Source organism: Phoenix dactylifera, chromosome 2 (genome assembly GCF_051530095.1).
Source record: "Phoenix dactylifera cultivar Ajwa chromosome 2, Ajwa_hap1_PhDact_Kaust_v1.1, whole genome shotgun sequence".
NCBI classification, from domain to species: Eukaryota; Viridiplantae; Streptophyta; class Magnoliopsida; order Arecales; family Arecaceae; genus Phoenix; species Phoenix dactylifera.
The window spans coordinates 16,291,351-16,319,160 of NC_143191.1; the positions used below are offsets into that span (position 1 = coordinate 16,291,351).

A 27,810-nucleotide genomic window follows, 5' to 3' on the forward strand; every position below is an offset into this window, starting at 1 on the left:
TTGGAGAATCCATAATCATTTATTATAAATATCATTATCTATAAGTCTAAAGTCAAGCATACCTATTAACCATACATCACAATGTTTCATCCATAATATGTTAAGAAGATAATCATCACCAAACACATCAAAATGTAAATTAAAAATTCTAAAATATCTGATCTTGCTATTCATCCAAACAACCATCTGTAGACAAAAATATTCTTATACCAAAAACTGGATTCTGCTTGTAGACAACTCCACCATGATCATCTGAACAAAAGCTATCCATGTACCAAAAACTAGATTTCACATGCTCATAACTCCACCATGTATCTGAGAAAGCAAAAAAGAATACACAATCAATAACCACATGTGAAAAATAATAAACTAAAATTCAAGTATAAGTTCACAATGACATTTCGCTTAATTTGGTCAAAATCTCTAAATAACCTACGTAATATAAATGAGAATACATACCAACGAGTATTTGTACCACCAGTTGAATACATAGCCCCATCATGATGGATAGATTACTTGTGTGTTTGAGTCTTTTCCTTTAAGAACTCTATCACCAAACTTGTAAGATGTGCAATTTGCTTCTGCTCTTCCTCTCGCTCTTTTCTTTCCTCCTCACGCTCTTTCCTCTCCTGCTCCAATTGCCTCCGTAGCTCCTCATGCTCCATCTCTCGCTCTTTTCTTTAAGAACTCTGTCACCAAACTTGTAAGATGTATATAACCTTGCAAAAGCACAAACTGATTTAAATGATTATTGAGATTTTAGATACCTACATGTTTCACGGCGCAAATAGGATCAATCCACTCTTTGTTCTTTCTGGTATGAGTTTTCTTATAGAATTCTGGAAATTCAAGATTTTCACAACCATTAAACTCCAGCTGCAAAGTATAATTTAGATTAGCATATAGCCACTACATAATAAGAAAACTAGAATAACTGTCAAATCTACTTGCATAAAAAGATTCCAAAATATACTTGCAGCAAACTAGAATAAAAAATCTACTTGCAGCAAATTGTCTATTTTACAATAGCCAAAACTATCCCATAGACTGTTCACAGGCAGTTCACAAAAAATATAGCCAGTACATACTCAAAAACATATTACCGGTATAGTCATTGTTGCAACAAATGACCGAGATCTTAAACAATGATTGTACTCAAGCTTTTCCCTATTCTTTTTGCCAGCTTTCGATCTCACCTTCAAAAAAATACAAATTAAAAATCTAAAGAAAACATTATGATCAAATATTTTACTTATAAACTCTGAAGCACTAAATAAGTAAGTTACCTTGTGTTCTTTGCTTTTCCACACATCGTCAATTAAGTGGCGTCAATCCTCTTGAGTCACATGTTCGTATGGATGACTATAAGGGTCCACATGTAAGACGTTCTTAAGATGCTTGTTTCGTTCTTTTTATGTCATCTTAAAACTCTATTTCATTCTGAGTTGAATTGGATATAGTATTTTGTTTATTTGTGACAACGAATCTATCTAAAGCACATTTTTGAGATTGAATGAGTTTTTCGATTTTTTTTTTCTTTCTGAGTTTTTCATACCCACATTCAAATTTTCTATTAGACATTTGAATCTAAACAATTAACACAATCAGTACAATAAATCAAAATATAAGAGAGTTGAAAATGATAAAACCCGAAATGTCAACAGAAGCGATGCTGGACTCGACGAAGAACTCAAGTCCCGACAAGCAGTGCCGAACTAGAAACTCGACGGTGAGAAGTGATGCCAGAGCTACTGTCAATTTTAATGGAGACCATAGACATGAAAAGCTACTGTCAATTTTTCAAAATAAATATAAAGTTATACCTAAAGCAATAGACAATAAAATATACGGAATGTCAGATGCCCGTTAAACCTACAAATATTTTTAACAACCAACATAAATCCAAATTAAGAAAACATACAAATATCACTTATACAGTTATACAGCATGTTCTCTATCTTCCGAATCAATAATAATGCAAGCATTATACATTTTCATCAAAAATATAATGTAAATCTATCTCTGCAAGCATAAATCCTTCAATAGATACAACATCCATGAGTCCATGACGAGATCCACATCAAATAGCTACAATATTTCTAACATCATCACATCAAGTTTTTGGGATGAAAGCCCCTGCATAAAAAATAGTGGTTGGCACTTGGCAGAATAATAGCTCACCTTGAATCAGAAAAAAATGCGGCAGAAAAACAAGCTGCCAAAAAATCTTGAGGGGAAAAAAATTCAGCTGAAAATTCTAATTATAAAAGCTGCAACAGAAACATGCCTCCCCGGTTGTTTAATCACATTCACAGGAGGTTAGTAATCTGTAATTATGCTGCCAGAATCAAATATAACTCTTTCTCTTTGCAACTAAGTACAAATACTGTTTAAAAGATAAATCGGGGCATCCGGATTCCGAGCATAGAAAAACCCAATAAATAAGTGAAAAAAACCCACGGAAGCTCACCTCCGGCTCCGGGCTCCGGCGACGACGGAGGGCTGGGCCGACTGCCGAGAAGGGGAAGAGAGCCAAGAGACGCCATCACGCGTCACGCCGGCGCCGCCGCCTTCCTGATTCCCTCCGAGGAAGGCGAGAGCGAGTGGCGAATGGAAAGGGCGAAGTGAGATTCGTGAACGGTGAACTGAGTTACCGAGCCGAGCTACGAATTTAGGGAAAAAGGAAGAACCGAAGAAGAGTTTAGAACTTAGACTCTTCGCCGAAGAAGAGTCTTCGACCGAGGCCGACAAGCCGAGATGCCGACTGCCGAGGACGGCGGATGGAGAAGACGGGCTATGGAGGATGGATCGTAGGGGCATAGGGTCCTCCATAGCCCTGTTGTCCGTTGCCCGTTGCCCACCAGGGCTTCGTACTTCGTAGGCATGGCTGATGGCTGAGGGTAGCAGGAAGGGGCAGGCGGCAGCTGCAGCTATGAACCCAGAAGGCCAGAACCCTAGTTACCCACTTAGTCACTTACCCTATCCCTACGATGGCTGATGGGCAGTTGGATGGATCGATGGAGCATTGGAGCCGTGGAGGCGGGATGCTGGAGCTGGACAGCGGAGGCGGGAGGCCTTCCTTTGGGCAAGGCTTGGGCCGGCACTAACTACGGCGACGGGTGAAGGCAAGGAGTTAAAGTCGAATAGTGGAATAGAAAATTAGGGTTTGTTTGGTTTCTCACACGGCGTCCCCATATCCATACTTTTCTCGACTAAATTTTTTTTAGTCGCTGGAGGTGAACCTTTAGGGACCAAAATTTAGTCGCCAAAAATTTTACCTCCAGCCCGCGCGAAATACTAGACTCGCGCCAACTTGGTTTTGATTTTTCGCGATTAAATATGCATTTAGTTGGTGTAGGACAATCATTCAGTAACTAACAAGGATGCGTGCAAATTTATTTCTAAGCAGATTTTCAATCCGTCATGCGGGTGGGCTAATGAAAAAAAGATCCTGTCCGTAGGATGTCCAAGAATTCTATATATTTCTAAGCGGATTTCCGTTCCCACGTCCGCATGCCGCGTATCCTGTCGATCCGTATATTTATTTGACAAGGAGTCAAGCACCGAGCTCGAGCTTTTAAAATTATATTATAATAATAAAAATAAAAAAGAATTTCAGTATGAAGAAAAGTTGTGGGATTGAGATTCAGCCGAAGAGACGAGGATATGCCTAAGTGAATTAAGGTGTTAAACGGCACCGTTTGAAAATAATCAGTTTTTTTTTTTTTAACTTAGAAATTAGCATCTTATAGGGGCTAGTACAACATCGTTCGGTTTTGCGGGAACCTTCTACTACCGAAAGTTTGGTCACTAAAAAACTCAAACTTTCTGCCCAATTTTTTCATTGAAAAAAGGCGCTATTCGTAAAAGTTTTCCTAGACTAAATTTTTTTTAGTCACTGGAGGTGAACCTTTAAGGACCAAAATTTAGTCGCCAAAAGTTTTACCTCCAGCCCGCGCAAAATATTGGACTCGTGCCAACTTGGTATTGCTTTTCCGCGACCAAATATGCATTTAGTCGGTGTAGGATAATTATTCAGTAACTAACAAGAATATTGGTCGCAGATAGCCTTATTTTCAGCGACCAAACTTTAGTCACCAAACATTTTACCTCCACCCCGCCAACTTGGTTTTGATTTTCTGCGACCAAATATGCATTTAGTCGGTCTAGAACAATCATTCAGTAACTAACAAGGATGTTGGTCGCAAATAGCCTTATTTGCAGCGATCACTATTCATTTAGTCGCCGAAAGTGGTCGCTAAAAGTGTATTTTTTTGTAGTTTGGTTTGAAAATGAAAGGAACATACTGTATTTCATAATTCAACAAGGTCTAGAAACAACTATTGATGGAAGCAGACCATTGGAGAAGTGTTATGGATCATCAATAGGGAAGCCCTATCCAGAATAGAGAACCCTCATGAACCTCATTGAGGAATGGAACACAGAGATCATGATTTCAATTCTTATTGGAGAGGAGAGGATGGTGGGAAGATAACGGTTCGGACTATGATAAAGGTATTGACTCTATCCATAAAAACTCATTTCTAAGGAATATTGACATGTTTTACTTCAAAGCTTAAATAAAAAGAACTTTCAAATATAATATATTTTTATTTCACACATAGCTCAACAGATTTCAATTATAGAAGATGAAAAAGCATATTTATATATAAGTTCGCCATAGTGCGTCCTAGAAAGCAACCAAACATAGTATCAAGAGCCTATAATACAAAATATGGAATTTGGTAGAAATAGAAACAATCTTTTTATGTTGTTTAACCAAGAAACATATGTGAATATAGCCACAAAAACAACCAAACATGGTATCAAGAGCCTATAATACAAAATACGGAATTGTCTATGCAAAAAACAAGAGGGTCCATACCATATCACTCGAACAGCATGAAAATGAAATAGGCTGATTCTAAGTGTTCATAATCGATGAAACAAACTTTATACCTGCTCTAATAAACTTAATCATGCTGGTTCGTAGCCAGAATTGGAATCGAGTCAAAATCAGAATAGATTCGAATAGGAATCGGAATGGCCATATTTTTCGACGTATATGGTTCATGACTGAAATCGGAATGAAATTTGAATGCTATAGAAGAGTCCGAAATGGATTTTGGAGAATTGGAGCATTCTAATTCCCTCTTGAAATTGGAATGAGAATGGGATTTTTTCGAACCAAACAGTTTGAATGAGAATCACGCATTTCCTTTCCCATTTCAGAGCTTAACTCTCCCCCAACCAAATATATCCTAAGGGTAGATGATGAATCCATTTTTGTCCACAATACCATCTGACTAGATATCAGAATATGTCATGTTGCAGAGGCATATCTAAGTAAAACGAAATAGTGATTCTATTAATTCAAATGATACACAATTTTAGTCCATTTAACATCCATGATATATAATTTTGCATGCCGAAGTTGGCAATCAGCAATGAGCAGTCAATCAAAATATTTTTTAGAAGTGTCCAAATTGAAAGCAATGGTGATCACTGTTTCACTAGTCGATGATTATAAGCTTTTAAGTGCACGTTATGATTGATGATTTGAATCGTGCAAAGGATCAACTCAGCCATGCTGTTTCCTCACCAACCAAAGCTTCAAGGGAAGAACCGATCTCAAATTGCAATCAGAGTGCAGAGGACTTGCAATCAATTGCATAGACTCATCCTAGTTATCATGATCATGTATCACTACTATTTTCTTTTTGAGTGTGTATAGTTGATAAATGATATGAAAATCCACCTAAAGTATGAAAGAATCTAGTTCTTACATGTTTCCTTGGTGATCCCTCTTTTAGAGTTCACCAAGAAATCTTGGAAGATCACCATCATTAGAAATCACAACTGTCACGCCCCGGATCCGGACATTATTTTTATATTTTTTTTTACACCCTAGATCCGGTTCATAACACAGCCGTGCTATTGTAGGTTGCTGCCCACAAAAACATGAAGCCCGTGATAACAATTTTATTTCATGAAATAAGATCAAATATGATCAAATTTATTTACTAATCATAAAGAAACAAGTACAGAGCATCTAAATCAAATACTTGAGTTTACAATATTACAACCCAAACTTATTAACTATGCTTCAACTCCAATTTTCATTTACTCTTTCCCGCTCCTAATCGCCTTAATTATCTGAAATAAATAAAAAAACAACAGGAGGGGTATGAGCTTGCGGCTCAGTAAGAAACCACGTACTATCTTATCAGATCAAGCATAATCTTTCTCATGCCAATGCATCATTTGAAGAATTTAAAACCAAAATAAAGCATTTCATAGATGATTTATTCAGAACAAGTTATAAAGCAATGTATGCTCCAACCATGCAAGTTCATAAACATGATAATGCAAGTCATATAAAAATGCAAGTCATATAAAGCAATGTACTATCTTACTCTTAGACGGATGTGTTGCTATGGTCACTATAATCCTGTGACAGGGGTCGTATTCGTAGTCGACGAGTTTTATAACTCATTCATATTCGTTACCAACTTTAACCCGTTGGCAAAGGGCCATATTCGTTGGATGCTAGCTCCAGGGGGGTCGACTGACCTCTATTTCTAGAGGTGGGCATAGCTATATGAGAGTTCATAAATCATTATTCTTTTTCATAAATCATACTTTCATACATAGGTTGAAAAATGACAAATGGCATCGTAATGTATAAAATTCATGATCATGCCACAAATCTCATTTTTATGTAATTTATCATAACCATAATTCATCGTAATGTATAAAATTCATGATCATGCTACAAATCTTACTTTCATGCAATTTATCATAACCATAATTCGTACTCAAATATTTATGAAGGATGCAATTTAATCAAGCTCATGAATCACATGCAATCATATGCTTGATCCTACTTTTAAGAAAATACATCATAACAAATATATTTTTTATTATTTTATTCTTACAATTAAATAGTAATTTTTAAATTAATAAGATCAGTGTCAGGGTTACTTACCTCAATTCGCCCATACAATCCTAATCTCGTCCGTCAAATTCTCTGTACCTATCAAATAGTTCCAGATGTATTATTAAATTAAAACTCTAATATGGACCTGAATAAATCTCAAGTTCCAACCGGATAATTTGGACTAAAATCCTACTTATTCACTATTTATTTACGTATTTTCTTTTTTTTTCTTCTTTTCTTTTTCTTTCTTTTCTTTTTCTTTTCCTTCTCTTCTTTTTTTCTTTTCTTCTCTTCTTTTTCCTTCCCGAAACTTCTCCTCCTCCTTTCTTCTTTCTTTTTCTTCTCCTCCTCTTCTCTTCTTCCGACTTCTTCTCCCCCCCCCTTCTTCTTCTTTCTTCTCTCGTGAAGGGAGGAGGGCGAGCTCGTCGGAATGCTCGGGAGGAACGAGCAGTGACCGGCGGTGCCTGCGGCCGCAGCCGCTCCTGGGGCCGTGCTCGCAGCCCAAGGCCATGGCGTGCGGCTAGCGGCCGGTGCCCCCGGCTTGCCGTGCCTGGAGCCGCACGGCCGCGCCTACGGCCGGTGCCCACGGTGAGTCCCCCCTTCCCTTTCTTCTTCTTTCTTTCTTTCTTTCTTCTTCTATTTGATCTATTCTCCCGAGTGGATCGGGAGGAGGAAGGGCAGTAAAGAAAAGGAGGAATGGATGGATCTTACCTCACTAATGAGAGTAGGGGCGCGGGTGGTAAGTCCGACAAGGAGAGGCACTGGTGGAGGATACCGGAGGTAGAACCCAGCATGAGCGAGAACGGTGGCGAACATCAGGCCGCCGGAGTGCCCAGATCTGGCAACATCCTGGTCCGAGGGCAAGGAGAAAATAGGGAGGAGGGGCTTCTCGGATCGGGTGAGCTATCGGGGGCTTTTGTAGCCCTCCCCGGGGAAGGAAGAAAATGGTCGTGGTTCGTTCACCGTCGTGATGCTCGTGGCGGTTGAGCGAGATCGGAGGCCATTCAAGAGGCCACGGCATTTTCGCTCCAGTCTCGCCTCCGTTACCCCGAGGAAGAAGACCAGAGGATCGCATTGCGATCCCTGTCTTGGTCTCTTCTTCAGCCATGGGCTAAAACCGGTTGGGTCCACCAGCTTCGGCCTGATTGGCCCGTTTTGGGCCGATTATTACATTCTCCCCTCCTTAATAAAAATTTTGTCCTCGAAATTTATAGAATCTAGTCTTTCCAAATTCAGCGATGTTCAGCTCATTGAGTAACGTAAATCTAAGATCTTATTCTCTTCAATCAAAATTAATGAGATATTTAACTCTTGATCAACTGTCAAAAATTTATACATACGAGTAAGATTAGCACTAAATAAGTGACTAACTAAAATCTAAGATTGCAATGAGATCAGATTGGGATCATTTGACAACAAGATTGATAAAATTAATTGTATTTGAGATAGATCTTGGAATAAAATAGATTTCATGCACTTATTATGGTAGAGTACTAATCCCACAAAAGATATCGACCGGCCTTAATCAGAGTCAAATCATTAGATGGTTAGTAATGGTTAGGAATGGGATTCACAAAATGAACATGTAATGATGATGTAATGATGATCATTAGACAGCAATGGTCTATCTTAAAATGATTGGCATCAAATCACAAGAACAAATCCAAGAAGACCAAATATTGATACCATATTGAATATGTCACAAGGCTTGATTTAGAACTCATAACGATGGAACAAATAACACATGGTTTATTTCGATACTTAAAAATTTAGATCATATCTAATCAATGATCAACTCACTCTAGTCATGAAATGCTCAAGATTTTACTTAGCATACCCAATAGAAGAATCTATCAGAGAGTAACGTAGTCATATCATGATTATCCTAAGAATCAACAACATTCTTCCCTACTAGAAAATTAACTCAAGGCTTCCAATAATTCTACTTATCAATACAACTTTATCATTAGATCTTATCAAAGGAATAAGGTCTGATACTTTCAGATTTGATTCTTTTGGTAGATGATTTAAATCAAACTTTTCTTTTATAATAGAAAATCAACGTCTTAATTCTGAATAAGAACATCAAGTTTCTTTGTCAAAATATCAATTTCTCTTGATTAACCGATCTATCACAAGATTAGATCATAAACGACTCTAATCCACCCTTGATAGATATTCATTAAAGTCGATTGACAACCTCAATTTCTTTTAATTAGATAGAGGGTTGATATTATTTGAAAAAAATTCAAGCTTCAGATTTAGAAGAACGGAGGTCTATACCAACATATTCCAAATCCAAGATCAAAATCGATGATCCATTAATTCTAGCCAAAAGATGCTAAGAATTTCTTAGCACGACATAAAATTGGAGAATCTAAGATAGCACAGCGACATCTAAAAAATCAAAACATTTTCCTTTCATTTATCCAGAAAATCCTACTACATAAGAAAACGGATCAAATCTTTGTTATTAAAACTTTCCGAATCAAAGGGATAATACTTCTAACTAACTTAGATAAATAATTCAGACCACTATGTTTTCGCTGTGCACTCTGATTCAAAACATCAAAATCCTTTGGATTCACTAATAAATTTTGATCAAAATACTACTTGTCTATAAATAAAACTATTTAATACCTTATTTCTCTTTCTTTTGCATATCATTTTGATGAACTTGTTTCTCTTCTTTGATTTCTTCCTTGTTAATAGCAGAAACCCCTTTTCTTTTTTTTTTCTTTTTTTCTTTTTGTCAAAACATCAACTAATATTCATTTAATTGATTTATTGCAGGATCATAAACTACTGCACTTTATCCATAGTAGAACATTTGAGCCTCAAATATTTTTCAAGATTGATAATGTTGTGGGGGGGGAGGGGGCCTTGAATTTAGTCCCACATCGGCTAGAGCGGAAAGGTTCCGTGCCTTATAATGAGGAGGGCGAAGCCTTTTCCTCACGAGGGCCCTTTTGTGGGACAAAACCGTGAGGGCAATCCCCCCGTCAGCGCTGGACGCGCGGGCCGGAAACGTCTCCCTCCGTCAGCGCTGGACGCGCGGACCGGAGCGCCCAAAGCGGACAATACCTCGTGGGGGACGCGGTCTCTTTCTGCTCGGCTCGGTTGGGACTAAGGCTGTTGCCGGGGTGAAAATCCCGTAACAGATGGCGCTAGAAGGAGGGCCAGCCTCCTTTCTCCATTGACTACCCTCTAGGACTGTGGGGGCCCGTTGGGGTAAAACCTGGCCGGAACCTTCCCGCTGGGGGGGCTATGTTGTGGGGGGGGAGGGGGCCTTGAATTTAGTCCCACATCGGCTAGAGCGGAAAGGTTCCGTGCCTTATAATGAGGAGGGCGAAGCCTTTTCCTCACGAGGGCCCTTTTGTGGGACAAAACCGTGAGGGCAATCCCCCCGTCAGCGCTGGACGCGCGGGCCGGAGCGCCCAAAGCGGACAATACCTCGTGGGGGACGCGGTCTCTTTCTGCTCGGCTCGGTTGGGACTAAGGCTGTTGCCGGGGTGAAAATCCCGTAACAGATAATTATTCTCAAAATTTACTAAATGACTTTCAATCAAAATATCAATTCACATTGTAATTGGAAAATATCTAATATTTCATATTCCAAGTAAACAAAGGAAAAACTCTTAAGTCTCATCCTCAAATATATTTTCTTTCTATATAACAGTTTCATGCATAATTGTTATACATATTTCATCCTCGAACAATATAAAATATTTTTTTGGTCCAAGCCTTAAACAACTTATGAATGAACCCTATCTTGCTATCAAAATAATTAACTTCAAACTAGAAGTATTATTCACAGTACTCGATATCAAGTTGATCTTGCAAAATCACTTATATACTAATACACAAACAATCACAATGTACTTTAATATTCCATGGCTAGTACTCCACTTAATATTAGTCAAAATCTAATTTAATCATAACTTGAAAATTTGGTACATTTTTATCACAATCACTAGTGATCTTCAACTTTAAGCTCTCATACATTCCTATCACATTTCCTATTGCTCTTAAACCTTCATTCTGATTCAAATTTTATTACAATTCTCAATGATCTTAAACCTCCAACTTTGAAACCACTTGTGCCACAGTCTTTAGTAGTCTTAAACCTTAAGCTCTTGTATCATTCATATCGCAATCCTAAGTGATCTTAAATCTAGCTTCTGATAGTTTAATTGCCATAATTTCCAATGATCTTAAACCTAAGCTCTGATACCACTAAATGCCACGCACCGGATCCGAACATGATTTTTTTTTTTTTGCACCCCAGATCCGGTTCATAACACGGCCGTGCTATTGTAGGTTGTTGCCCACAATAACACGAAGCCCATAATAACAATTTTATTTCATGAAATAAGATCAAATCTGATCAAATTTATTTACTAATCATAAAGAAACAAGTACAGAGCATCTAAATCAAATACTTGAGTTTACAATATTACAACCCAAACTTATTAACTATGCTTCAACTCCAATTTTCATTTACTCTTTCCCGCTCCTAATCGCCTTAATTATCTAAAATAAATAAAAAAACAACAGGAGGGGTATGAGCTTGCGGCTCAGTAGGTAACCATGTACTATCTTATCAGATCAACCATAATCTTTCTCATGCCAATGCATCATTTGAAGAATTTAACAGCAAAATAAAGCATTTCATAGATGATTTATTCAAAACAAGTTATAAAGCAATGTATGCTCCAACCATGTAAGTTCATAAATATGATAATGCAAGTCATATAAAAATGCTGCCATTCACCCATACTTTATAAATCTTACTCTTAGACGGATGTGCTGCTATGGTCACTATAATCCTGTGACAGGGCTTGTATTCATAGTCGACAAGTTTTATAACACATTCATATTCGTTACCAACTTTAACCCATTGGCAAAGGGCCATATTCGTTGGATGCTAGCTCCAGGGGGGTCGACTGACCTCTATTTTTAGAGGTGGGCATAGCTATTTGAGAGTTCATAAATCATTATTCTTTTTCATAAATCATACTTTCATACATAGGTTGAAAAATGACAAATGGCATTGTAATGTATAAAATTCATGATCATGCCACAAATCTTATTTTCATGTAATTTATCATAATCATAATTCATCGTAATGTATAAAATTCATGATCATGCTACAAATCTTATTTTCATGCAATTTATCATAACCATAATTCATACTCAAATTTTTATGAAAGATGCAATTTAATCAAACTCATGAATCATATGCAATCATATGCTTGATCTTACTTTTAAGAAAATACATCATAACAAATATATTTTTTATTATTTTATTCTTACAATTAAACAGTAATTTTTAAATTAATAAGATCAGTGCCAGGATTACTTACCTCAATTCGCCCACACAACCCTAATTTCGTCCGTCAAATTCTCCGTACCTATCAAACTATAATTTTGCATGCCGAAGTTGGCAATCAGCAATGAGCAGTCAATCAAAATGTTTTTTAGAAGTGTCCAAATTGAAAGCAATGGTGATCACTGTTTCACTAGTCGATGATTATAAGCTTTTAAGTGCACGTTATGATCGATGATTTGAATCGTGCAAAGGATCAACTCAGCCATGCTGTTTCCTCACCAACCAAAGCTTCAAGGGAAGAACCGATCTCAAATTGCAATCAGAGTGCAGAGGACTTGCAATCAATTGCATAGACTCATCCTAGTTATCATGATCATGTATCACTACTATTTTCTTTTTGAGTGTGTATAGTTGATAAATGATATGAAAATCCACCTAAAGTATGAAAGAATCTAGTTCTTACATGTTTCCTTGGTGATCCCTCTTTTAGAGTTCACCAAGAAATCTTGGAAGATCACCATCATTAGAAATCACAACTGTCACGCCTCGGATCCGGACATTATTTTTATATTTTTTTTTTACACCCTAGATCCGGTTCATAACACAGCCGTGCTATTGTAGGTTGCTGCCCACAATAACATGAAGCCCATGATAACAATTTTATTTCATGAAATAAGATCAAATATGATCAAATTTATTTACTAATCATAAAGAAACAAGTACAGAGCATCTAAATCAAATACTTGAGTTTACAATATTACAACCCAAACTTATTAACTATGCTTCAACTCCAATTTTCATTTACTCTTTCCCGCTCCTAATCGCCTTAATTATATGAAATAAATAAAAAAACAACAGGAGGGGTATGAGCTTGCGGCTCAGTAAGAAACCACGTACTATCTTATCAGATCAAGCATAATCTTTCTCATGCCAATGCATCATTTGAAGAATTTAAAACCAAAATAAAGCATTTCATAGATGATTTATTCAGAACAAGTTATAAAGCAATGTATGCTCCAACCATGCAAGTTCATAAACATGATAATGCAAGTCATATAAAAATGTAAGTCATATAAAGCAATGTACTATCTTACTCTTAGACGGATGTGCTGCTATGGTCACTATAATCCTGTGACAGGGGTCGTATTCGTAGTCGACGAGTTTTATAACTCATTCATATTCGTTACCAACTTTAACCCGTTGGCAAAGGGCCATATTCGTTGGATGCTAGCTCCAGGGGGGTCGACTGACCTCTATTTCTAGAGGTGGGCATAGCTATATGAGAGTTCATAAATCATTATTCTTTTTCATAAATCATACTTTCATACATAGGTTGAAAAATGACAAATGGCATCGTAATGTATAAAATTCATGATCATGCCACAAATCTCATTTTTATGTAATTTATCATAACCATAATTCATCGTAATGTATAAAATTCATGATCATGCTACAAATCTTACTTTCATGCAATTTATCATAACCATAATTCGTACTCAAATATTTATGAAGGATGCAATTTAATCAAGCTCATGAATCACATGCAATCATATGCTTGATCCTACTTTTAAGAAAATACATCATAACAAATATATTTTTTATTATTTTATTCTTACAATTAAATAGTAATTTTTAAATTAATAAGATCAGTGTCAGGGTTACTTACCTCAATTCGCCCATACAATCCTAATCTCGTCCGTCAAATTCTCTGTACCTATCAAATAGTTCCAGATGTATTATTAAATTAAAACTCTAATATGGACCTGAATAAATCTCAAGTTCCAACCGGATAATTTGGACTAAAATCCTACTTATTCACTATTTATTTACGTATTTTCTTTTTTTTTCTTCTTTTCTTTTTCTTTCTTTTCTTTTTCTTTTCCTTCTCTTCTTTTTTTCTTTTCTTCTCTTCTTTTTCCTTCCCGAAACTTCTCCTCCTCCTTTCTTCTTTCTTTTTCTTCTCCTCCTCTTCTCTTCTTCCGACTTCTTCTCCCCCCCCTTCTTCTTCTTTCTTCTCTCGTGAAGGGAGGAGGGCGAGCTCGTCGGAATGCTCGGGAGGAACGAGCAGTGACCGGCGGTGCCTGCGGCCGCAGCCGCTCCTGGGGCCGTGCTCGCAGCCCAAGGCCATGGCGTGCGGCTAGCGGCCGGTGCCCCCGGCTTGCCGTGCCTGGAGCCGCACGGCCGCGCCTACGGCCGGTGCCCACGGTGAGTCCCCCCTTCCCTTTCTTCTTCTTTCTTTCTTTCTTTCTTCTTCTATTTGATCTATTCTCCCGAGTGGATCGGGAGGAGGAAGGGCAGTAAAGAAAAGGAGGAATGGATGGATCTTACCTCACTAATGAGAGTAGGGGCGCGGGTGGTAAGTCCGACAAGGAGAGGCACTGGTGGAGGATACCGGAGGTAGAACCCAGCATGAGCGAGAACGGTGGCGAACATCAGGCCGCCGGAGTGCCCAGATCTGGCAACATCCTGGTCCGAGGGCAAGGAGAAAATAGGGAGGAGGGGCTTCTCGGATCGGGTGAGCTATCGGGGGCTTTTGTAGCCCTCCCCGGGGAAGGAAGAAAATGGTCGTGGTTCGTTCACCGTCGTGATGCTCGTGGCGGTTGAGCGAGATCGGAGGCCATTCAAGAGGCCACGGCATTTTCGCTCCAGTCTCGCCTCCGTTACCCCGAGGAAGAAGACCAGAGGATCGCATTGCGATCCCTGTCTTGGTCTCTTCTTCAGCCATGGGCTAAAACCGGTTGGGTCCACCAGCTTCGGCCTGATTGGCCCGTTTTGGGCCGATTATTACATTCTCCCCTCCTTAATAAAAATTTTGTCCTCGAAATTTATAGAATCTAGTCTTTCCAAATTCAGCGATGTTCAGCTCATTGAGTAACGTAAATCTAAGATCTTATTCTCTTCAATCAAAATTAATGAGATATTTAACTCTTGATCAACTGTCAAAAATTTATACATACGAGTAAGATTAGCACTAAATAAGTGACTAACTAAAATCTAAGATTGCAATGAGATCAGATTGGGATCATTTGACAACAAGATTGATAAAATTAATTGTATTTGAGATAGATCTTGGAATAAAATAGATTTCATGCACTTATTATGGTAGAGTACTAATCCCACAAAAGATATCGACCGGCCTTAATCAGAGTCAAATCATTAGATGGTTAGTAATGGTTAGGAATGGGATTCACAAAATGAACATGTAATGATGATGTAATGATGATCATTAGACAACAATGGTCTATCTTAAAATGATTGGCATCAAATCACAAGAACAAATCCAAGAAGACCAAATATTGATACCATATTGAATATGTCACAAGGCTTGATTTAGAACTCATAACGATGGAACAAATAACACATGGTTTATTTCGATACTTAAAAATTTAGATCATATCTAATCAATGATCAACTCACTCTAGTCATGAAATGCTCAAGATTTTACTTAGCATACCCAATAGAAGAATCTATCAGAGAGTAACGTAGTCATATCATGATTATCCTAAGAATCAACAACATTCTTCCCTACTAGAAAATTAACTCAAGGCTTCCAATAATTCTACTTATCAATACAACTTTATCATTAGATCTTATCAAAGGAATAAGGTCTGATACTTTCAGATTTGATTCTTTTGGTAGATGATTTAAATCAAACTTTTCTTTTATAATAGAAAATCAACGTCTTAATTCTGAATAAGAACATCAAGTTTCTTTGTCAAAATATCAATTTCTCTTGATTAACCGATCTATCACAAGATTAGATCATAAACGACTCTAATCCACCCTTGATAGATATTCATTAAAGTCGATTGACAACCTCAATTTCTTTTAATTAGATAGAGGGTTGATATTATTTGAAAAAAATTCAAGCTTCAGATTTAGAAGAACGGAGGTCTATACCAACATATTCCAAATCCAAGATCAAAATCGATGATCCATTAATTCTAGCCAAAAGATGCTAAGAATTTCTTAGCACGACATAAAATTGGAGAATCTAAGATAGCACAGCGACATCTAAAAAATCAAAACATTTTCCTTTCATTTATCCAGAAAATCCTACTACATAAGAAAACGGATCAAATCTTTGTTATTAAAACTTTCCGAATCAAAGGGATAATACTTCTAACTAACTTAGATAAATAATTCAGACCACTATGTTTTCGCTGTGCACTCTGATTCAAAACATCAAAATCCTTTGGATTCACTAATAAATTTTGATCAAAATACTACTTGTCTATAAATAAAACTATTTAATACCTTATTTCTCTTTCTTTTGCATATCATTTTGATGAACTTGTTTCTCTTCTTTGATTTCTTCCTTGTTAATAGCAGAAACCCCTTTTCTTTTTTTTTCTTTTTTTCTTTTTGTCAAAACATCAACTAATATTCATTTAATTGATTTATTGCAGGATCATAAACTACTGCACTTTATCCATAGTAGAACATTTGAGCCTCAAATATTTTTCAAGATTGATAATGTTGGGGGGGGGGAGGGGGCCTTGAATTTAGTCCCACATCGGCTAGAGCGGAAAGGTTCCGTGCCTTATAATGAGGAGGGCGAAGCCTTTTCCTCACGAGGGCCCTTTTGTGGGACAAAACCGTGAGGGCAATCCCCCCGTCAGCGCTGGACGCGCGGGCCGGAAACGTCTCCCTCCGTCAGCGCTGGACGCGCGGACCGGAGCGCCCAAAGCGGACAATACCTCGTGGGGGACGCGGTCTCTTTCTGCTCGGCTCGGTTGGGACTAAGGCTGTTGCCGGGGTGAAAATCCCGTAACAGATGGCGCTAGAAGGAGGGCCAGCCTCCTCTCTCCATTGACTACCCTCCAGGACTGTGGGGGCCCGTTGGGGTAAAACCTGGCCGGAACCTTCCCGCTGGGGGGGCTATGTTGTGGGGGGGGAGGGGGCCTTGAATTTAGTCCCACATCGGCTAGAGCGGAAAGGTTCCGTGCCTTATAATGAGGAGGGCGAAGCCTTTTCCTCACGAGGGCCCTTTTGTGGGACAAAACCGTGAGGGCAATCCCCCCGTCAGCGCTGGACGCGCGGTCCGGAAACGTCTCCCTCCGTCAGCGCTGGACGCGCGGACCGGAGCGCCCAAAGCGGACAATACCTCGTGGGGGACGCGGTCTCTTTCTGCTCGGCTCGGTTGGGACTAAGGCTGTTGCCGGGGTGAAAATCCCGTAACAGATAATTATTCTCAAAATTTACTAAATGACTTTCAATCAAAATACCAATTCACATTGTAATTGGAAAATATCTAATATTTCATATTCCAAGTAAACAAAGGAAAAACTCTTAAGTCTCATCCTCAAATATATTTTCTTTCTATATAACAGTTTCATGCATAATTGTTATACATATTTCATCCTCGAACAATATAAAATATTTTTTTGGTCCAAGCCTTAAACAACTTATGAATGAACCCTATCTTGCTATCAAAATAATTAACTTCAAACTAGAAGTATTATTCACAGTACTCGATATCAAGTTGATCTTGCAAAATCACTTATATACTAATACACAAACAATCACAATGTACTTTAATATTCCATGGCTAGTACTCCACTTAATATTAGTCAAAATCTAATTTAATCATAACTTGAAAATTTGGTACATTTTTATCACAATCACTAGTGATCTTCAACTTTAAGCTCTCATACATTCCTATCACATTTCCTATTGCTCTTAAACCTTCATTCTGATTCAAATTTTATTACAATTCTCAATGATCTTAAACCTCCAACTTTGAAACCACTTGTGCCACAGTCTTTAGTAGTCTTAAACCTTAAGCTCTTGTATCATTCATATCGCAATCCTAAGTGATCTTAAATCTAGCTTCTGATAGTTTAATTGCCATAATTTCCAATGATCTTAAACCTAAGCTCTGATACCACTAAATGCCACGCACCGGATCCGAACATGATTTTTTTTTTTTTTGCACCCCAGATCCGGTTCATAACACGGCCGTGCTATTGTAGGTTGTTGCCCACAATAACACGAAGCCCATAATAACAATTTTATTTCATGAAATAAGATCAAATCTGATCAAATTTATTTACTAATCATAAAGAAACAAGTACAGAGCATCTAAATCAAATACTTGAGTTTACAATATTACAACCCAAACTTATTAACTATGCTTCAACTCCAATTTTCATTTACTCTTTCCCGCTCCTAATCGCCTTAATTATCTAAAATAAATAAAAAAACAACAGGAGGGGTATGAGCTTGCGGCTCAGTAGGTAACCATGTACTATCTTATCAGATCAACCATAATCTTTCTCATGCCAATGCATCATTTGAAGAATTTAACAGCAAAATAAAGCATTTCATAGATGATTTATTCAAAACAAGTTATAAAGCAATGTATGCTCCAACCATGTAAGTTCATAAATATGATAATGCAAGTCATATAAAAATGCTGCCATTCACCCATACTTTATAAATCTTACTCTTAGACGGATGTGCTGCTATGGTCACTATAATCCTGTGACAGGGCTTGTATTCATAGTCGACAAGTTTTATAACACATTCATATTCGTTACCAACTTTAACCCATTGGCAAAGGGCCATATTCGTTGGATGCTAGCTCCAGGGGGGTCGACTGACCTCTATTTTTAGAGGTGGGCATAGCTATTTGAGAGTTCATAAATCATTATTCTTTTTCATAAATCATACTTTCATACATAGGTTGAAAAATGACAAATGGCATTGTAATGTATAAAATTCATGATCATGCCACAAATCTTATTTTCATGTAATTTATCATAATCATAATTCATCGTAATGTATAAAATTCATGATCATGCTACAAATCTTATTTTCATGCAATTTATCATAACCATAATTCATACTCAAATTTTTATGAAGGATGCAATTTAATCAAACTCATGAATCATATGCAATCATATGCTTGATCTTACTTTTAAGAAAATACATCATAACAAATATATTTTTTATTATTTTATTCTTACAATTAAACAGTAATTTTTAAATTAATAAGATCAGTGCCAGGATTATTTACCTCAATTCGCCCACACAACCCTAATTTCGTCCGTCAAATTCTCCGTACCTATCAAACAGTTCTAGATGTATTATTAAATTAAAACTCTAATATGGACCTGAATAAATCTCAAGTTCCAACCGGATAATTTGGACTAAAATCCTACTTATTCACTATTTATTTACGTATTTTCTTCTTTTTCTTCTTCTTTTTTTTTTTCTTTCTTTTCTTTTTTCTTTTCTTCTCTTCTTTTTCCTTCCCGAAACTTTTCCTCCTCCTTTCTTCTTTCTTTTTCTTCTCCTCCTCTTCTCTTCTCCCGACTTCTTCTCGTCCCCCCCTTTCTTCTTCTTTCTTCTCTCGTGAAGGGAGGAGGGCGAGCTCGTCGGAATGCTTGGGAGGAACGAGCAGCGGCCGGCGGCGCCCGCGGCCGCAGCCGCTCCTGGGGCCGCGCTCGCGGCCCATGGCCGTGGCGTGCGGCCAGCGGCCAGTGCCCTCGGCCTGTGGTGCCTGCAGCCGTACGGCCGCGCCTGCGGCCAGCGCCCAGGGTGAGTCCCCCCTTCCCTTTCTTCTTTCTTTCTTTCTTTCTTTCTTTCTTTCTTTCTTCTTCTATTTGATCTATTCTCCCGAGTGGATCGGGAGGAGGAAAGGCAATAAAGAAAAAGAGGAACGGATGGATCTTACCTCACTAATGAGAGTAGGGGCGCTGGTGGAGGATACCGGAGGTAGAACCCAGCATGAGCGAGGACGGCGACGAACATCAGGCCGCCGGAGTGCCCAGATCTGGCAACATCCTGATCCGAGGGCAAGGAGAAAATAGGGAGGAGGGGCTTCTCGGATCGGGTGAGCTACCGGGGGCTTTTGTAGCCCTCCCCGAGGAAGGAAGAAAATGGTGAACGAGCCACCACCGTGATGCTCGCGGCGGTTGAGCAAGATCGGAGGCCATTCAAGAGGCCACGGCGTTTCCGCTCCGGTCTCACCTCCGTTACCCCGAGGAAGAAGACCAGAGGATTGCGTTGCGATCCCTATCTCGGTCTCTTCTTCAGCCATGGGATGAAACCGGTTGGGTCCGCCGGGTTCGGCCCGATTAGCCCGTTTTGGTCCGGTTATTAGAACAACAATACATAATCCAATCCACCCAAATCTTCTAGTTGTGCTCCTAGTACATTAGACAGTATATGGAAAACATTAATCAACCTGACCTCCACTTAGCAAAATATTTGTGGCGTCATAAGCTTTTACAAATATATTGTTTCAATTATAATCTTATATGATCTTTCATGTATACTTTCTTACTTACATTAACATCTCAAACCCATTACTATTAGTGAGTGAATCTTTGTTAAACAATTAAAACAAAATCCTGGTACAATCTTACAACCACCAAGCTTCCTATAATATCCCACCCAAAATGGACTCATTGGATTTTGGGTAGATTGGGCCGAAGCCGGCAGGCCCAACCGGCTTTAGCCATGGTCAAAAAGAGAACGAGACAGGGGATCTCGATCACGAAACACCGGTATTCTTCCTCGGGGTAACGGAGGCGTTATGAGAGCGGAGACGTCGTGGATCTCGCACAACCGCCACTAGCATCGCGGCAGTGAGCAAGCCACGATCACCACCATGTTTCCATTTCTCCCTTCTTCTCGAAGAGGGCTATAAAAAGCTCACAGATCACTCACAGAGGGACTCCATCGCGGTGTGAGGCCCAATAGTCCCACATCGGAAAGACTCTTTTTAGAGCCTGGGCATATGAGGCTGGTGTCTCCTAATCGTGCAGACGCGTTTGGGAGGAAAACAAAACCGGAGAGGGGTGAAGGACGCTTGCGTGAAGCCCCAGAACCGGACAATATCTGGCAGGGGAGCCCGGCGGTCCCTCCTCATGGGCCCCTACGTGGGCACTGGGTGCCTCACGTGCTGCGAGGAGGCGGAGCGTGACATTTGGTATCATAGCCGAGGACGGTTCTTGTCCGATGGTGGAAAGGGTGTGAGGCCCAATAGTCACATATCGGAAAGATTCGTTTTAGAGCCTGGGCATATGAGGCGGGTGTCTCCTAATCCTATAGACGCATTTTGGAAGGAAAACAAAATCGGGAAGGGGTGAAGGACGCTTGCGTGAAGCCCCGGACCGGACAATATCTGGCAGGGGAGCCCCGCAGTCCCTCCTCATGTAGCCCCTACGTGGGCACTGGGTGCCTCATGTGCTCCGAGGAGGCGGGGGCGTGACCTGATTGGATTTTGGGTAGATTGGGCTGAAGCCGGCGGGCCCAACCGGCTTTAGCCATGGTCGAAAAGAGAACGAGACAGGGGATCTCGATCATGATACACCGGTATTCTTCCTCGGGGTAACGGAGGCGTTATGAGAGCGGAGACGCCGCGGATCTCGCACAATCGCCACCAGCATCGCGGCAGTGAGTGAGCTATGATCACCACCACATTTCCATTTCTCCCTTCTTCTCGAAGAGGGCTATAAAAAGCCCACAGATCACTCACAGAGGGACTCCATCGCTCTCTCCTCCTTCAGTGCAAAGGAACTGGACCGGGAGCGACGCCATTGGAGTAGGAGGTCTCAAGCAGCCAAAGGAAGCGACCAAACTACCGGAAGAGGCTTCTCGGCTCCTCCTCGGAGCTAGGTAAACCCTTAACCTCTCTCTCCCTTCGTAAATTACGCCCTGTTAAGTTTAGATCTAGTCAAGCTACGAGAAAAAAAATAATAAATAAATAAATAATAAAAATAAAGAAAGAGAGATGAAGAGGGGGAGGTCGAGCCGTGGCCGCCGTAGGCGCAGTCCGCGCCCCGGCCTCAGGTCGGCCCTCTCCCGAGCCCCGATAATGGGTTGTCCCTTGCTCTAATCATAGGAGAAGAAGGGAGGGGAGAAGAGAGGGAAAAGGAGAAGAGAAGAACAAAAGGAAGAAAAGAAGGGAAGAAGAAGGAGGAGGGAAAAGCCACTTAGCGGTGGATTCTTGACTGTGGTGCCGCCGGCCTTGGGGTCGGCCTTGTTGTCCGATTCCTGTTTACCTAAAAATATGCTAAACAGATCATTGTTAGAACCGACAAACAAAGTTTAAATTAATTTTACTCTTACCTGTTCTACTTGAAGAATAGTGGTTGTTAGAGGTCGATCCATAGGGAGGCGATTGGAGTTGCATAAAAATTAAAACGTTTACTCGGATTCAAAATTGATTCTTGAATAACAAAAGAAAAACATTACTTCGAGGATGTTGATAGATTCTCTAGTCTATCGGAGAATGTTTTTTAATTGAAATTAACTAGAAGACATGTACTTAGATTCGAAGAGCATTTATATATTTAACTAATCAAAGAAGAGCTTTGGCATAAATTAAAATGGATGAAACTAAGAGGATTGAAGCAAACATAAATTTCATAAAAGAAGATTTAATGTATTGCATAAAAAAATTAAAATTTCAGCATAAATAAAATCTTAAAAGTAAAACTCTCCACCAAAATAAAATTCTCTAAAGTTAAAACTTAAAACATTGTTCTCAATTAAAACTCAAACTCAAAACGCATTGCTCTCAATTAAAATTCAGACTAAAAACAACACATTGCTCTTAATTAAAATAAAACTAAAAACAACACATTGCTCTTAATTAAAATAAAACTAAACATAAAACATTGCTCTTAATTAAAATAAAACTAAACATTAAAAAAAAGAAAAAGAATAAAAAAAAACAAAACAAAGCACTGTGCTCTGTTTGAAAACAGAGCATGAACACTCCTCCTCTCCCGACCCGCTCGTCTTCTCCTCCCTCCTCTATTCTTTGGAACCGACCACCCAGCCGAGAGCTCCCTCCTATCGATGGCCTCCCCTCTCTCTTATAGTCATGGGATGCGGAAATCTGGGGGAGAATCACGAGCGGCTGGGATTGGGTGATGCGGAGGATGAATGGGTCGTCCGCGATGCTAGGAGGTTGAAATGGAGGAGGAAATGCTGCTAGGAGGAGCCGATCACGGCTTGTTGCTGGGACGTTGCGGAAGAGGTGGATCGTGGACGCCGGATTCGAAGCGGAAGGCAGCTGGGGTCTGCCGTGATCGATGGGAGGAAACGCACGGACCGGCTGCTGCGGGGTCGACAGGAGGACGCCGGATCACGGCTTATTGTTGACGGGTGCTGGAATGGGCGGAATGGGCGCACGGCTGGGAATGAGGCTGAGATCTTTGATTCGGATGAAGGGCTGGAGGTTGAATGCCGCGCATGCTTGGATGCGGAAATGGAAGGAGCTGGGCACATGGACGGATGGTTGGATGTGTTGGGTCGAGCGGAAGAAGATGAGCTGAAGAAAATCCCCTACTAATCTGTTGTTGTGGCCAGAAGGGGAGGATTTGCTGCTGCTACAACGCGGAGGAGGAGGACGCGGTGGATGCTGGGAGCGTGATCGACGAGGTGACTTGGAGGGCGCCGTGGAAGATGGATACGGGGCGCTGAAGAGGAAGGATGTGAACTTCTTTCTTTGGGCCAAGAGGGGGATGCGATGCAGGGACCTCCGTGATCGCACGGAATGGGGCGCACGTGAAGAACGCGGACTGCTGGGAGGAGCGGACGTGGGAGATGCTTGGGGGTTGCACGCGGACGACTGCTGATCGTGGGATGTTGCTTTGATTGCGTTGATGGCGTGGAGGATTTGGAAGGGATGCCACGGCTGCAGGTGCGGACGGTTTATGGTCTAGTGATGTTTTATTGGATGCAGGATGAGATGTGGACGGCCGGGATTTCATGCATACATGGCAGCTGGGGAATTTGTTGAGCTCGGGCTGCCGGGCATTGGGCTCAAACCCAATGTTATTGGGTCTCTTGGATTCCTTGCACTCAAACACAAATACAATGTTAATTAATTAATTTTATCATTAAAGATTAACTATAATACTAATTAAGATGGTACGATGATTGCACTTTTGTGCTCTCATCAGGCCCCTCTCGAGAACTCCATCGCCCTCCCTTGATTGCGGGAGAAGATGGGGAAGGGAAAGCTTCGGGAAGGAGATGAAAAGAAGAGAAGAAGAATAAGGGAGAAGAGAAGAGGAGGAGAAGAAAAAGAAAGAACAGAGAAGGAGAAGAAGTTTCGGGAAGGAAAAAAAAAAAGGAGAAGAGAAGAAAAGAAAAAGAAGAAGAGAAGGAAAAGAAAAAGAAAAGAAAAGAAAAGAAAGAAAAGGAAAAGAAAAGGAAAAAAAAAACTCTTAACGGGTCCGACCTAATGGGTTAGATCCGGGTTCGGGTCCAAACCTGTTAGGCCTAAATAAAAAGAAAAGAAAAATGGGTTTAGCCAAATTTGACTAAACCCAAACTCAATCAGATTGGACTAAGTCCGAACGAACCCAAACTGTAAACTAGGTTAAATTCGAATCTAATTAAGCTAAGTTAGTCTCAGCAGACCCAATTGAATATGAATCAAGCCCAATTCAAATCCAGTTCAACTAAATTGGGACCAAATTGACGTCGGGCTGACCCTGACTCAAGCCTAATCCTTTAATTAAAAGCCCAATTGACATAGTGGTTCTAAATCGAGCTCAAGGGCTCCAAATTGGGTAAATTGGACTTGAGATCCAAGCAAGTAAATTCATATTATGATAAATTATAAAATTATGAAATAAATAGGAATTAATGTGACCCTTATGTGATTAATTTAGGTGATCAAGAATTTGTCATCTGGACGTAAGAAATTGGAAAGCAAATTGCTGTAAGTAACCTTGGCACTGATCTTAAAGTTTTAAATTACTGTTTATTTATAATTATGAAAATGTATTGGTTATGATATATTTTTCTCAAAATCAGGATCAAGTATATGATTGCATATGATTTATGAATTTGATTAAAGAGCATCCTTCATGAATATTTAATGGTGTATGAGTTATAAAATTATGACTGCATAAAAAATGATATTTGAGACATGTTTATGCATTTTAAATTATATGATGCTATTTATCATTTTCCAACCTATTTATGATAATTATGATTTAGGAAGGAAAAAGAATAATGATTTATGAACTCTCAGATTGCTATGTACGGCCCTCGCCAGTGGGTTATAATAGCTCGACAGATGGCCCTCGCCAGCGGATTATAATAGCTCGGCATACGACCCTCGCCAGCGGGTTATAATAGCTTGGTATAGACCCTGCCAATGGAAAATAATTGTTGGCAAAGATTATGGCCCTCGCCAGCGGGTTATAGTAGCTCGGCATACGGCCCTCGCTAGCGGGTTATAATTGCTTGGCTTAGACCCTGCCAACGGGGAATAATAGTTGGTGAATATTATGGCCCTGTCATGGGTAATAATAGTGACTATAGCTACACTATTATCTGAGAGCATGAATTATGACAAGTACGGATTTCAAAGCATGAATTATGATAAGTACGGATTTCAAAGCATGAATAATGGCAAGAATTTTATATGATGCATATTCGTATTTATGAACTTTCATTGATCGAACATGCATTGCTTTATGACCTGATTTGTGTATATCATCTATAAAATGCTTTATTTTGCCATAACTGTTAGCTTCTTAAACACTGCATTGGCATAATTATGCTTGATCCAATAAGATAGTACTTAGTTACTTACTGAGATGTGTAGCTCATATCTTTTTATCTACTTTTTCTACAGATGAATAAGACTACTAGGAGCAGGAAGCTTGGTATTATTTAGGGTTAGAGTAACTGAAAGTGTTATGTAATAATCAAATTTTAGAAGCTCTGTACTGTTTCAACTCATAAATAATGTTATGATATTAGTAGATGAAACTATTTATTTTTGTTATGAAATTTTAAGTGGCTTCGTGTTATTGTGTGCATAAGATTGCAATAGCACGGCCGTATCATGATCCGGATTTGGGGTGTGACACTCCCCGAGCCTGAAACTTTGTAGGTTCAAGGTGACTTGTATGTGATCAATGGTTTCTTGAGAAGGAAGTGAATATGGAAAGCTCCCCAAGCTCCCCCACCAAATAGGATCTTTCTGTTCCTGCATCTAAAAAAAAATAATGATATAGTTGAACCTAGAAGTAAATGTAATAGAAGAGAACTAAACTTAGGTAATGAGTTATTTATCTGTCTAGTGGAAAGTAATCCTGCTAGCCTTTCATGAGGCAGCGTCATCTATATATTCTCCTTTTTGGTGGAAGTAGCAATAAAAATGAAATGGATTCCAGAGTGGCTAATAATATATGGGAATTAATTGATTTGGCTCCAGATTTTTACAATTGGATGCAAGCGGCTTTTGAGAAGGAAACAGGGACCTAATGTTATAGTTGAAAGGATTTAAAGCTAGGTTAGTTTATACAACATAAGGGAATTGAATATTTTGATACTTACTCATCTGTTGCACCACAATTAGAGCCTTAATTGCTGTAGCATCTATTTGTATCCATCAGGGGACTGTTAAAATAGCCTTGTTATATGGAGAATAAAAGGTCCATGAATGTTTGTAGTTCCAGGACAAGAACATAAAATATGTAGACTATTAAATCATTGTACAGGCCAGAGAAGACTCCAAAATAGTGGCATGAAAAATTTGATAGTGCCGTGATATCTAATAGCTTTTCAAGAATGATTTTTTGATCTCCATGACTCTTAGTTTACTTAAGATGTCTCTTTGACTTTCTAAAGCATTAAATACTAGAAATACATGACTCTTAAATTTACTCATATTAATTGTAAGCTTCTAGAATTACAAATTAATTTCTAACAATCCGCTCATACTCTTCAGGTTGTAATTGGTATGCCCGGATATGGAGGAAAGGTGCGTGTGCTATTTCGAGTGCCCCTTAGCTGCTGAGGTATTGGATCTTGCAAATATCTTCGCAAGTCGCAGCACTCAAGGTCACTTGATAGGAGCAGGCTTGATCTATCATACAGGGTATCATCGATGGCTGGCCCAAAATGAGTGTTTAACCAAAGCACTTTCCAGCGGTTCAAATTCCATGTCAAGCTCAATACTCCGTTGCCGAATTCATGGTTGCACCCACTAGGATAATCTCTCACTACTTAAGAAAATTGTTGAAGATATTGACGATGTTGCATTGTCCTGATTGTCGTATTTGTGGCAAATTCATTTTTCTTTGACGGATACAAATATGGATACGGATATTAGTCAAAATCTCAAATTTCTATCCATATCCAAACAGATTAAGATACGAAAATAGATCTGGATAGATATTATCTGATCCACTTTCACCCCTATTCTACCATAAAATTTAGCTACCTCTTTAGATCCTCCCCTTACCCGTTGTTGTCTTACTCTATGCTTTGTAGCTTCATGAAAATATACATATATACATATATATATATATATATAGATATAGATATATATATATATATATATATATATATATATATATATATATATATATATATATATATATATATATATATATTATATATATATATATATATATGTGTGTGTGCGCGCGCGCGCGCGCATATTTACACACACACACACACATATATATATACATATTTACATATATATATATATACACACACACATATATATTTTTTTCCTAATTTTCCTTTTTAAATTCTATTA

General features: G+C 39.1%; 2 long non-coding RNA genes across 12 annotated transcripts; one reads left to right on the top strand and one right to left on the bottom strand.

Moving 5' to 3' along the window:
• LOC120112164 (uncharacterized) lies at nt 1–20,937 on the bottom strand. 11 transcript variants are annotated; one of them, XR_016399155.1, is made up of 10 exons: nt 19,954–20,937; nt 19,294–19,341; nt 14,601–18,460; nt 12,307–12,354; nt 2,471–11,473; nt 1,287–1,751; nt 1,104–1,196; nt 772–876; nt 460–689; nt 1–315 (listed from the first exon to the last, which is right to left on the bottom strand). It is a non-coding gene; the product is annotated as an uncharacterized LOC120112164 (long non-coding RNA). The 11 variants fall into 11 exon arrangements; XR_016399146.1 differs by having other exon boundaries at nt 1,104–1,751; nt 2,471–6,156; nt 6,417–11,473; nt 19,954–20,935; XR_016399147.1 differs by having other exon boundaries at nt 1,104–1,751; nt 2,471–6,156; nt 6,989–11,473; nt 19,954–20,934.
• On the top strand, nt 19,363–26,048 carry LOC103698578 (uncharacterized). Its single transcript, XR_005513675.3, has 2 exons — nt 19,363–19,817; nt 25,891–26,048. It is a non-coding gene; the product is annotated as an uncharacterized LOC103698578 (long non-coding RNA).
• The last annotated feature ends 1,762 nt before the right edge of the window (nt 26,049–27,810 follow it).